We start from the raw sequence: 11,187 nt of genomic DNA on the forward strand, positions 1-11,187 counted from the left end.
GTTCAGAACAAAACTTAGTATGTCTAAGGGAGTGAGTAGGGCAGGGAGGAAAAGGGAAGGAGGAAAGGAATGATAAAGCGAACATGGTAAAATGTTAACATTTGAAGAATCTCGGTGAAGGGCGCACCGGGATTCTTTGTACTCTTTTTGCAACTATTCAGTGAGTATGAAATGATTTCAAAATAAGAAGTTAGAGAAAAAGATAAATTTTGCCCAGCCTTCCAATGTGTACTTTCTGGCCAAGTCCTTAATTCATCCACTGGGAACAAAAAGGCCATGGCAGTGTAGACAGGAGTATAATTAAAGAACAAAGAACAAAGGAGAATTGGAAATTCACAAATAATACTAGCACATCCTCTTAAAATCTGAATTCAGAAATTAAAAAAAATAAATAAATAAACAACCTTGTAAAGTAATCAGGCTCCACAATACAGGTTGGAAAGTTCTGATTTAAATCACCAACCTTGCCAGGCGGCAGAAGGATAAATCACTTCAGCCTCTCCTTGGGTGTTCTTACGACAATGCCTGTAAGTAGGTTCTGTATTAGCAGCAAGCACTCATACAGAGAAGAACCAAGCAAAAAGTTTGTATTATATGACATTTTTTGAAAGTACATGTTATCACTTGCAAGTGCACATGATCCAACAGGCTGCCGACAGAAGAAAGCATAATGGCGTAACTCTTACATAACTCCATTCCAATACCGACACGAGACCCAGGCGCCCGTATCATCCCTCGCTCATTATATTATCTCAACTAGTCTCCCTCCTGCCAATCACTCTGCCTTTCAATCTCTCTAGCTACACTCATCCCCAGATTCTGCATTCTAAAATACACCTTCCATGCCATCACTGGCATGGAAGTCAATCAATCAAAAGACATTGATAAACAATCAGGTTCAAATATCTTACCCCAACTATCCAGGGTCTCCTACTGTCTAGTCTTCAGCTTCTTCTCCAGGCTTGTTCTCCAATCTCCCTTCAGCCAAGACGAGCCACCGTGTCTTTGCTGACCCCTAACATTCGCCCAGATGATCCTCAAAGCCCATCTGGGAGGGACTCCCAGAGGAACTCCATGAAGGGAGGGAGAAAGAATAAAGAAGTCCTACAGAGTTCTGACTTTTTTAATTACCTAATTCCTGCCCACCATTCCCCCATATTTCATTCTTTAACTGCTCCAGCTTTGCAAGTACCTTTGGCACATGCTGATTCTATAGTACAATGGGCTAGAGCAGCTGTGAGAGCATAGAGGTATCGAAGGGATGACAGTCCTCAAAGAAGCATAAAACCCAAAAATGGCCCAGGGAGAACTGGTGTTTATGGTCTGAGAGAAGGGGCCAGAGTGTAGGGAAGGCAGCACAAGGGGGCACGGTGCCCCTGGCAGCATAATATATCCCAGCCGGGGAGGGACTGATGGTGAGTCAGCAAGCAGACAGAAGGGTGAACTCCATCTCATCCAGTTCAAATGATAAAGAATTGTTTCATTAGATAAATCGAAATTAATGAAACATTGCTACATGTTCAGAGTACAGCAGTAACAAAGGGTGCATCCCTACTGAAGATGTATCCATTTGTTACAGAAATGGAGATCCTGCTGGTGAGTCCAGAAATCCAGCACTGGGGAAACCTCAAAGGTTGTACGTGACCTCTCTTTCCTCTTCATTCAGGACAAGGGCTTCAAGAACATTTCAAGATATTCTCTAGGGGCAGCTGCACGGTAATGGATGTTAACTAGACCTCTTACGGTGATCATTTCGCAATACACACACATATTGAATACACACAAATACTGAATCATTACGTTGTACGCCTGAAACTAACATCATGATACAGGTCAATCACGTCTAAATTTTAAAAGTTAATTTTTTTAAAAAAAGAAAGAACTTCTTCAATTTATTTATTTATTTATTTAAAGTAGGCTACACACCCAGCATGGAGCCCCACACGGGACTTGAACTCACAACCCTGAGATCAAGACCTGAGCTGAGATCAAGAGTTGGATGCTTAAGTGACTGAGCCACCCAGGCGCCCCTAAAAAAGAAATTCTTGTCATTGCAGTCCAGTTCCACAAAACCAAGAGCCCAGCTCAAATGAGAAAAATTAAAAACTGTGTTTCCTCTTTTATTTTCCTCTAAAATAAAAAGAGAGAAAAAGTAGTTGAAAAGATGACATCTACAACCCTCCAAGCGTCTCCAAGGATAAAATTCATCCTAAACTGAGAGAACTACTCCCTTTACTCCCTGTAACATGTTTCCACATGTGAAAATCATTCATTCTCTCCCCCCAGTGGACTGAGCTCTTTGCCAGCCCACTGCGTTATCATTGTATCAGCAGCTCCCAGCCCAATTCACAGGCTCAATATATGTTTATAAGAATGAGTATTTAGGGCGCCTGGGTGGCTCAGTTGGTTAAGCAACTGCCTTCGGCTCAGGTCATGATCCTGGAGTCCCGGGATCGAGTCCCGCGTCGGGCTCCCTGCTCGGCGGGGAGTCTGCTTCTCCCTCTGACCCTCCCCCCTCTCATGCTCTCTCTATCTCATTCTCTCTCAAATAAATGAATAAAATCTTATAGAAAAAAAAAGAATGAGTATTTAGCCAGGATGGTGAGAATGTAGCAAAAGCAGCTGACCATGTAAATTGTTTCATAAAAAAAAAAAAAAAAGATATTCCCTGGGGACCAAAATCTTCAGGAATGGCACGTGAGCCAGTCTTCCCAATTCAAGGTAATCACAGTCACAGTTAACACATTTTGAGCAGGTTTCTAATCGCAGAATCATCACTGACAAACCTTTGAGTTAGGTCCTCCTATCACTTCACAGAGGAAGAACCTGAGGCCCAAGAGAGGTTAGGTAGCTAGCTCCAAATCACACAGTCAGGGAGGGACAGAGCCAGATTCAAACAGACGATCTCCAAAGCCCAGGCTTTCAACTGTTACACAAATATAAATGCAGCAAAAAAAGATCAAATGAATGCGGTCTAAGAATTAACCACCAAGTGTAATATTTTAATTGCATACTTTATGGTTAATACTTACAATGCCGTCTAATTTAAACAGTATTAAATGATGATTTGGATTTTTAAAATTTATTATTTTGCGTTTAAAAGCTACCATAAGTCGCCATTAACATAGCGTGCCCATTAATCATGATTACTTGTAGGGCAATAATAATTCCTAAAAACTGACTTTTCAATTATAAGTTTCATCAAAATAACATTAATATAGGATGGATATTTTCCTTTAATAACAATAATCATTTTTAAGTAGGCACACACATTTTAAATGTTTAATTATCTTAGTTATAAATAGAATTACAGTGTCTCTTAAAACCAGAAGGAAATAAACACACAGAAACAGAACATTTTAGCTGGGTTACCATGAAAAAGTATCTGGTATCTACTCAGTCTTCATATTCCTTTTCCTGAGAGGTGTGAAGCACAGAGGGCTCCACCCAGGCCTTGAAGCAGGGCTTGGATCCCAGCCAGTCCATTCTCCATCCCTGTGACCTCGGGCAAGGTACTTAACCTCTCTGAGCTTTGTAAATAACACCAACAGTCTAAAGTTATTTTGAAGATAAAAAATATATAATATACACAAAACAGCAGACCTAAAGGAAATAAATGTTAAATCCTTTTCTTTCTTAGAAGAGAAACAAGAACAGATAACTTTCATCTCTGTATATCAGTAAGTCTAAACTATACTGATACTTTCCAGAGTCCAAGAGAGAGAAACAATGTGTCTCCATCCCCATTGTCCTTTGTGAAACGTTGCGGAAAGTAACGGCATTAATACATCCTGATTCTAGATTCCAGTTTATATGGATGGCTTATACACAAATATTTACTTAAAGATTTAATTTTTGAGATTATTGTTTTAAAAATCTTTTTTTTTTTTTAATTGACAACTTTGGCCTCTGTGATGACTTTAAACTCTGTGTAAGATGGGAGATCTCTGCACCTAACCCGCTGGAGGCAAGAGATAGGACCAAATGATATTGAATGGTTTCATACAGCAAAATAAGGCTTTAGATCTGCCAACAAACAGGAATAGATAAAACAAACACACACCCACATGGTAGCTTAAAGAAAAGAGTCCAGTCTTCTGAAAAAAGGGTTCACCAGTAACTAACAACTTGCAGGCCAGGACCACTGGCTCCTTGTCCAACCCAAGAACCAAAACATGTGTCTATCAAACGGCTCTCGCCAGATGGCCCAGAGAATCCTACCACTAATAATACGTCCCAGCACCCCAGAAGCCAGCCATGATCTCTGTACTACTACATAACCAAGGAGTAGGGGAAGGGAAATTCTTCTTTATAGAAACAGTCCGGCTAACAAATACATGAGAATGACTGAATGAGAGCATCATTTTTTACAACACCCAATTCACAGATCTAGACACTGAATATCAATGGCTCAAATACTGATCCCTTTCTCAATCTCACTGAGAAACATCTCAAATGCTGTATGCTTTCCACCACCAAAATATCCATATGTATGTATGGGGGGGCATAAATATATATATACACACACACATATATATCCTGAATTTGAACAAATCTCTACCAATTCACAAGAAATATGGAATTGTACAATGAGGATGCTATCAGAAAAGAAAGGAAGAGGAGAAAAGCTGCGGATTAAAAAATACTAAGAGGGCATTTTTTCAAAAAAGAATCAGTCCATGGTGTTTGTAGCTTCATCACGATAACGGATTTTATGGAAAAGGGCTATGGAAGGTTTCTGGGGTGGCTGGCAAAGTTCTAGTGTCCTGGGTGGTGTTAGAAGGGTACTCTCTTTACAACAATTCATTAAGAATATGTTTGTTTTATGTGGGGTGTGTGTGTGTACTTTTTTAACAAAAAAATGTTTAAAAACAGAACAGTGAGGTTCTTTTTTTTTTTTTTTTTTAAGATTTCATTTATTTATTTGAGAGAGACAGCATGAGCAGGAGGAGGGGCAGAGGGAGAGGGAGAAGCAGACTCCCTGCAGATCAGGGAGCCCGATGCGGGGCTCGATCCGAGGACCCCGGGATCATGACCTGAGCCGAAGGCATAGACGCTTAACCTATTGAGCCACCCACCAGGTGCCCTGAAGAGTGAGATTCTAAAGTTAATTCCAGATTAGCCACTAGGCAGACTAAGTATGTACTGAGGTGCTTAGAACGTCAGTAACATAGTCCTTTTCTCCGGCCTTTATCCCAAATGAATCCTTGCTGTAGGTTTGTCTGTCTGTAACAATATTCTTCAGTAGAACTTTATATTAAAACAACAACAGCAACACACAGTTTTGCCCGGACAGGTATTTTTACCCAACGGGGGCAATGTGAACACCTCAAGCACTGTGGACAGCCACAGTCTCACCCACTCCACGTATTTTTTGTACTCTGCCAGGGAAACGGAGTTTACGGGCGGTTTCAGTAAGATCAACTAACTGCAGAGCTATAATTTCACAGAGTTCTAAAATTTCTTATAACCTACTTTTAGTTTTTTGAACTACTCAAAACAAAAGGATTAGTCAGTACAATCATTCTAAATATTCATTTTATAAAGGCTGTTCCCATTCATATTGAACAATGAAACTCATTAGCATGTGCAAATACATATTTCACCACTGAAAAAAATATGCTTCACCTTATTGTTCTTATACTTGCCTTGATATGCTTTTATGTTCGTCTTTACAAAGTTTCAGAAAACAGAACTTAAAAGAAATAACTTGGACAACGCTTTGTTTTAACATTGCCCCAAATCTCTCAGAATAAGATTTAACTGAAATCCTAAGCAAAGCATGCCAGAAATTTCTGTACCATTTCCAGCCTGACCCTAAACTTTTAAAATTTCATTATTTTTTAATATCATCCTTTTACATGTTTAAGCAAAAAGTTGAGGAGATTTTACCAATTACAAATCTCTGAAATCCACTTGGTACAATGCCATATTTTAGGTCTTGGTGAATGGAGAATCTCTAACATCAGAGTAATCTGAGTGTTCCTTATCACAGATGTGAAGGCTCCCTCCACTGCCCCAAATTCTATCCTGCTTTGCAGTTACTTTAAGGAAAATAATATGAGTTACAATAGGCTTTGGCATTAACTCAGGAAACCAGTCATAACACAGACAAGCTGTGCGGCTCTGGGCAAATTACTTGGTCTCTCTGAGCCTCCACAGCCTCACAGAAAATAGAGATTATACAACTTTATGTTTGTGAAAATGAAGTGACGCTATACATATAACTAAGCATCTGGGACAGAATAAGAACTCAAAAGTTGCTTTTTCTTTCTCTTCTCTTCAGAAACACTGAGATTGGAGGGATAAGAAAAGCTTGCCTGTGATACCCAGTAGATGGAGAATAGTGGTTCTTCCAGTGTGGTCTGAGGACCAGCAGCGCTGATATTAACGGGGAGCCTGCTGGAAGTGCAAATTCATGGTGTGAGCCCCAGCTCAACTTAACAAATCAGAATCTCTGGGACAAGCCCAGGAAGCTATGTTTTTTTTTTTTTAAGATTTTTATTTATTTGACAGAGAGAGACACAGCAAGAGAGGGAACACAAGCAGGAGGAGTGGGAGAGGGAGAAGCAGGCTTCCCGCCAAGCAGGGAGCCCGATGCGGGGCTCGATCCCAGGACCGTGGGATCATGACCCGAGCCCAAGGCAGACGCTTAACGACTGAGCCACCCAGGTGCCCCCTCATGTGTTTTTGATTGCTAAAAAAGTTAATCATTTTTTCACTTTTTAAAAAATTGGACACATGCATTCCTTCCTTGTAGAGATCATTTCTTTAAGCAAACTGCTACAGGGCAAGTTTGAGAAACATACTTCTTACTTGTTCTGTTCACACTGTTAACAACTATATGGGATGGGGGGGGAGAACAGCAAAACTCACAATATCCTGACATCCCATCTTAAACAAGCATTATGTCAAAACAAAAATATCAAAAAGCAGTTCTATAGCTTAAAGCAGGATAAATTTAGGGGTGGAAAAAAGAACATCAAGCTTGTCCAAGGTCGTTCAGCTCAGACCAGTGGACAAGACTGCCTTTCCCTTGGCCCTTCAGCCCACCGCTCTTGCTGACACATCGTTATCTCCGCTCAAATCCCTGAAGGAGATGGAATCCTGCCACCACAACTCTACCTGTTTAGTAAACATACACTTCTGGACAAGAAAGACCACTGTTCGTGACAGTGCACTTCTGTTTCTTCGGCTGCTTAGCACCCCACGCCCCCTCCCTTGTGGCTACGTTTGCAACCGCTATGCCCAACCCACTCCCGAGCAAGCACGTGACCAGGATGGGCCAATCAAATTCAGTTGCCTACACTGATTATTATATATATTACAATTTCAATAATATAAAATATGCATACAAATAAATAATAATTAGAAAATAATATGCAAACATTATTTTTAAAAATTGGTTATACAGATAATTATTTTTTACTGATTTTTTAAAATTTATTTAAATTCAATTAATTAACATATAGTGTATTATTAGTTTCAGAGGTAGAGGTCAGTGATTCATCAGCCTTGTATAACACCCTGTGCTCATTACATCACGTGTCCTCCTTAATGCCCATCACCCAGTTACCCCATCCTCTCACTCCCCTCCCCTCCAGCAACCCTCAGTTTGTTTTCTATGATTGAGGCTCTCTCTTTTTTTTTTTTTGAAGATTTTATTTATTTGTCAGAGAGAGAGAGAGCACAACCAGGGGGAGCAGCAGCCCAAGGGAGAAGCAGGTTCTCCGCTAAGCAAGGAGCCCAATGTGGGACTTGATCCCAGGACCCTGGGATCATGACCTGAGCCAAAGGCAGACGCTTAACCGACTGAGCCACTCAGGCTGATTAAGAGTCTCTTATGGTTTGTCTCCCTCTCTGAATTCTGTCTTGTTTTATTTTTCCCTCCCTTCCCCTATGCTCCTCTGTTTTGTTTCTTAAATTCCACATATGAATGAAATCATGTAACAACTGTCTTTCTCTGACTGACTTATTTTGCTTCGCATATATCTTCTAGTTCCATCCACGTCATTGCAAATGGCAAGATTTCATTTTTTTGACAGCTGAGTAATACTCCATCGGATATATAGCACATCTTCTTTATATGGATAATTACTTTTAAATTTTTCTTTAATATTGCTGATCTATCATCTATTCAACAACAATGAAAGAAAAAATGTTTGCCAGGTGTATTTTCAAAAAAGCTTAAAAATAAATATAGCTGGGGGCACCTGGGTGGCTCAGTTGAGCCTCCGATTCTTGGTTTCAGTTCAGCTCGTGATCTCAGGGTCGTGCAATTGCCCCAAGTAGGGCTCCGCACTCAGTGCAGAGTCTGCTTGAGTTTCTCTCCCCCTCTCTCTCTGCTCCTCCCCACCATGCTTGCTCTCTCTTTCTCTCCCAAATAATCAATCCTAAAAAAATAAAGATAAATAAATAAATATTGCCTAGAATTTTTTTTATTTATTTAAAAGTCATTTATATTCATGGACTATGAGGCAATGGTGATCCTAAATGTTTTATTAACAACACACATTTAATCCCTGAAACAAGCCTATGAGGGTACAGGCAGAGAAACCTGCCACAGGGATAGTTAGTAATCCTAGTTAGCAGCACCAGGATTAGAACCATACTCAACTACCAGAGTTCTGCTTCTCAACTATGGGGCTAAATTCATTAAACCTTCTCTCCATTGAAGGAGTCCAAACTCTAAAGAAGACAAAAAATTCTATGAGCACACTATCCTGCCTATGGCCATACTTCCTTGGGTTGGGATTTTTTTGGTCTGATTTCATCAGCTAAATAAACCAAATCTAACCAGTACTTAGATATACAAGAAAAGCACAGTGGCTTTAAGAATGCCCCAGATGTTAGTGAGGTGATACTTTTTCCAATTCAAAAATAATAATGTTTGTCTGTAATTATCTTCTAATTACAATGCAGTATGTATATACAATGAATAGCACTTCATGTACAATGAACATCATTAAACAAATCTTGTCCTGTTATAAACAGTATGAGAACAACTGAAGCCAGAATAATCTCTTATTAGTAAGACATATCATGAATAAGTAATGACATTTGGGATCATACATTTTCTGTCTACAAAAATTTCAATTAGTCCTGGCAGCCACGGCCTTAATTATTACTTTCAAATATTAATTTTAACCTTCAAAGAATGATTTAGCAATGCTCCGAAATTATGAAATTAATGCCAGGCAGTTTTCTTGGCCCAAGAGCATTTCAATACTAATCTCCTAATAAAGTCCTCCCAAAATTTATAAATTTTTTCCAATTTGCAAATGAAATGCGAAAACAGGAGACTAAATGAAATACAAAAGTTTCACAGGAAACAATTATTACCTATTCAAGTCAAAATGGTCACGTCTCCTCAGACTGATACCTCACATTATTATCTCTGCAACCCCTTCAATACACACAACACACACATCAGGGGAAAAGGTCCCTGATTCAGACTAATGAAATACCTAAAACCTAAAGGAGTAAATGAATTGACTAACTATTTAATAGAAACCTACAGAAACTTAACTTTGTTACTTTCACTTATTACATAACTGAAACTAGGGAAACAAACTATTCAGAATTTCTGATGATGTGCCCATCACCATTCCCATTTACTCAGGCTTCTGAAATACAGGTACCTGGAGAAGATGCTTGAGAACAGTTTATTAGGATCTCCTTCTTTATGTCTCTGCATCTGGTATCTTAATTTCATATTCACTAGTAGTTCAGCCTTCGTGTTAAGAAAGAGTTCATGCTGGGGCACCTGGGTGGCTCAATGTGTTAAGCATCCAACTCTTGGTTTGGGCGCAGGTCACGATCTCAGGGTCTTGGGATTAAGCCCAATATTGTGCTCTGTGCTCAGTGAAGGGAGGCGGGGGGGATCCGCTTCAGGATTCTTTCTCTCTCTGCCCCTCTCCCTCCTCGCTCGCTCTCTAAAATAAATAAATCTTTAAAAAAAAAAAAAAGAGTTCATGCTAAGAACATCTACCCCATTCAAAATCATGACTTAACTCAAAATATGTACCGTTTTCAATTTTATTGAAAACTTTCAATATATTTCATTTAGTATTCTAGCACTAGAACCTAATTCTTGCCTAAAAATGGTTTTATATTATTAAAAGTATATACAACTAAAAGAATGATAACCAGAGTCCACTATCGTATGGCTGGTTCCCAATTGTCCAAAGAAGTTCATGCACACTTAACAGAGTTAGCAAATGAGTTTCATCTCTAGGGCAACTCTAATTAATTAGTAATGACTTCCTGAAGCGTGGTGTTGAGAAGGATTCTGGGCAGCAGAGAGCCAGGTCCAGGATGCACGGGAAGGGTATAGCAGCACCTGCCCCATGCCTGAGTCACCTACACCCACTATTAATCAATATTCAAGAGCGGCCCAGTTAATTTTAATATTAATTCAATAAAACATAATTTCAAAAGAAAATTTGCCTGTCAAAGTGAGTGTCACATTATGAATTCCAAAATCAAATAAAAGTGATTTGGGGAAAAGGTCTCTTGATACACCTTCTACCTGGTGATTCAATTCTGATAGTGACAGGATGACCTTCACAGTTCATTCTTGACAGCAGATTGGACTTTCTTATGCTTTGCTTTCTACTGCTCATTCTGGGGAAAACAAAAACAAAAACAAAAACCCTGCATTTTCTTGGTTTCTACTTTATATATAATTTATGGAAGGAAGTTGAACATTCTTGTGTTTCGCTTTACAGGATACCGAGCAGTAAAACCACCCAGCCCACACCCTAATACCCTCGGGTAACATTAGCCTCCTGCTGAACCTAAGCCAGAATATACACCACATGGCTCTATTCCAGGGCCTTTCATACTGGTGCAGGCCAGGCAATGTACCTGGGGGCAAGGGTATTCAAAGCCACAAAACAGACATGACATTTAAGACATTATTTAAATATTAAAATAGGTACAAATATATTTAGACGAACATAAAACTGGCATGAATCTTTAGAAGAAAACAAGAGATTACAAAAAAATGTTTCCTTTATTGAAAGGTCAGAACACACACACACACACACACACACCCATGCACACACACCCTTTGTGTTCAATCTCCTTTGCAGTAAAGAATACTTTGGTGGAAAGCTTAAAGAAACACAGGATTACTCTATTAGTGTGCATAAACTAAGGAGTGACTCGGAAAAAATAAGTTAC

General features: G+C 39.4%; 1 protein-coding gene and 1 long non-coding RNA gene across 2 annotated transcripts in view; both read right to left on the minus strand.

The window, feature by feature from the left end:
* WWC2 (WW and C2 domain containing 2) overlaps positions 1-11,187 on the minus strand; it is a 202,246-nt gene that overhangs the window by 138,244 nt on the left and 52,815 nt on the right. The window lies entirely within an intron of this gene.
* LOC135363708 (uncharacterized) overlaps positions 1,182-11,187 on the minus strand; it is a 40,496-nt gene continuing 30,490 nt past the window's right edge. The window contains exon 2 of the long non-coding RNA XR_010409737.1: positions 1,182-9,950. This is a non-coding gene — a long non-coding RNA (uncharacterized LOC135363708). The remainder of the gene's footprint in view (positions 9,951-11,187) is intronic.

This window comes from Mirounga angustirostris, unplaced genomic scaffold (genome assembly GCF_029215605.1).
Source record: "Mirounga angustirostris isolate CCGP_5_RB_7025 unplaced genomic scaffold, mMirAng1.0.hap1 SCAF_2, whole genome shotgun sequence".
Classification (NCBI taxonomy): Eukaryota; Metazoa; Chordata; class Mammalia; order Carnivora; family Phocidae; genus Mirounga; species Mirounga angustirostris.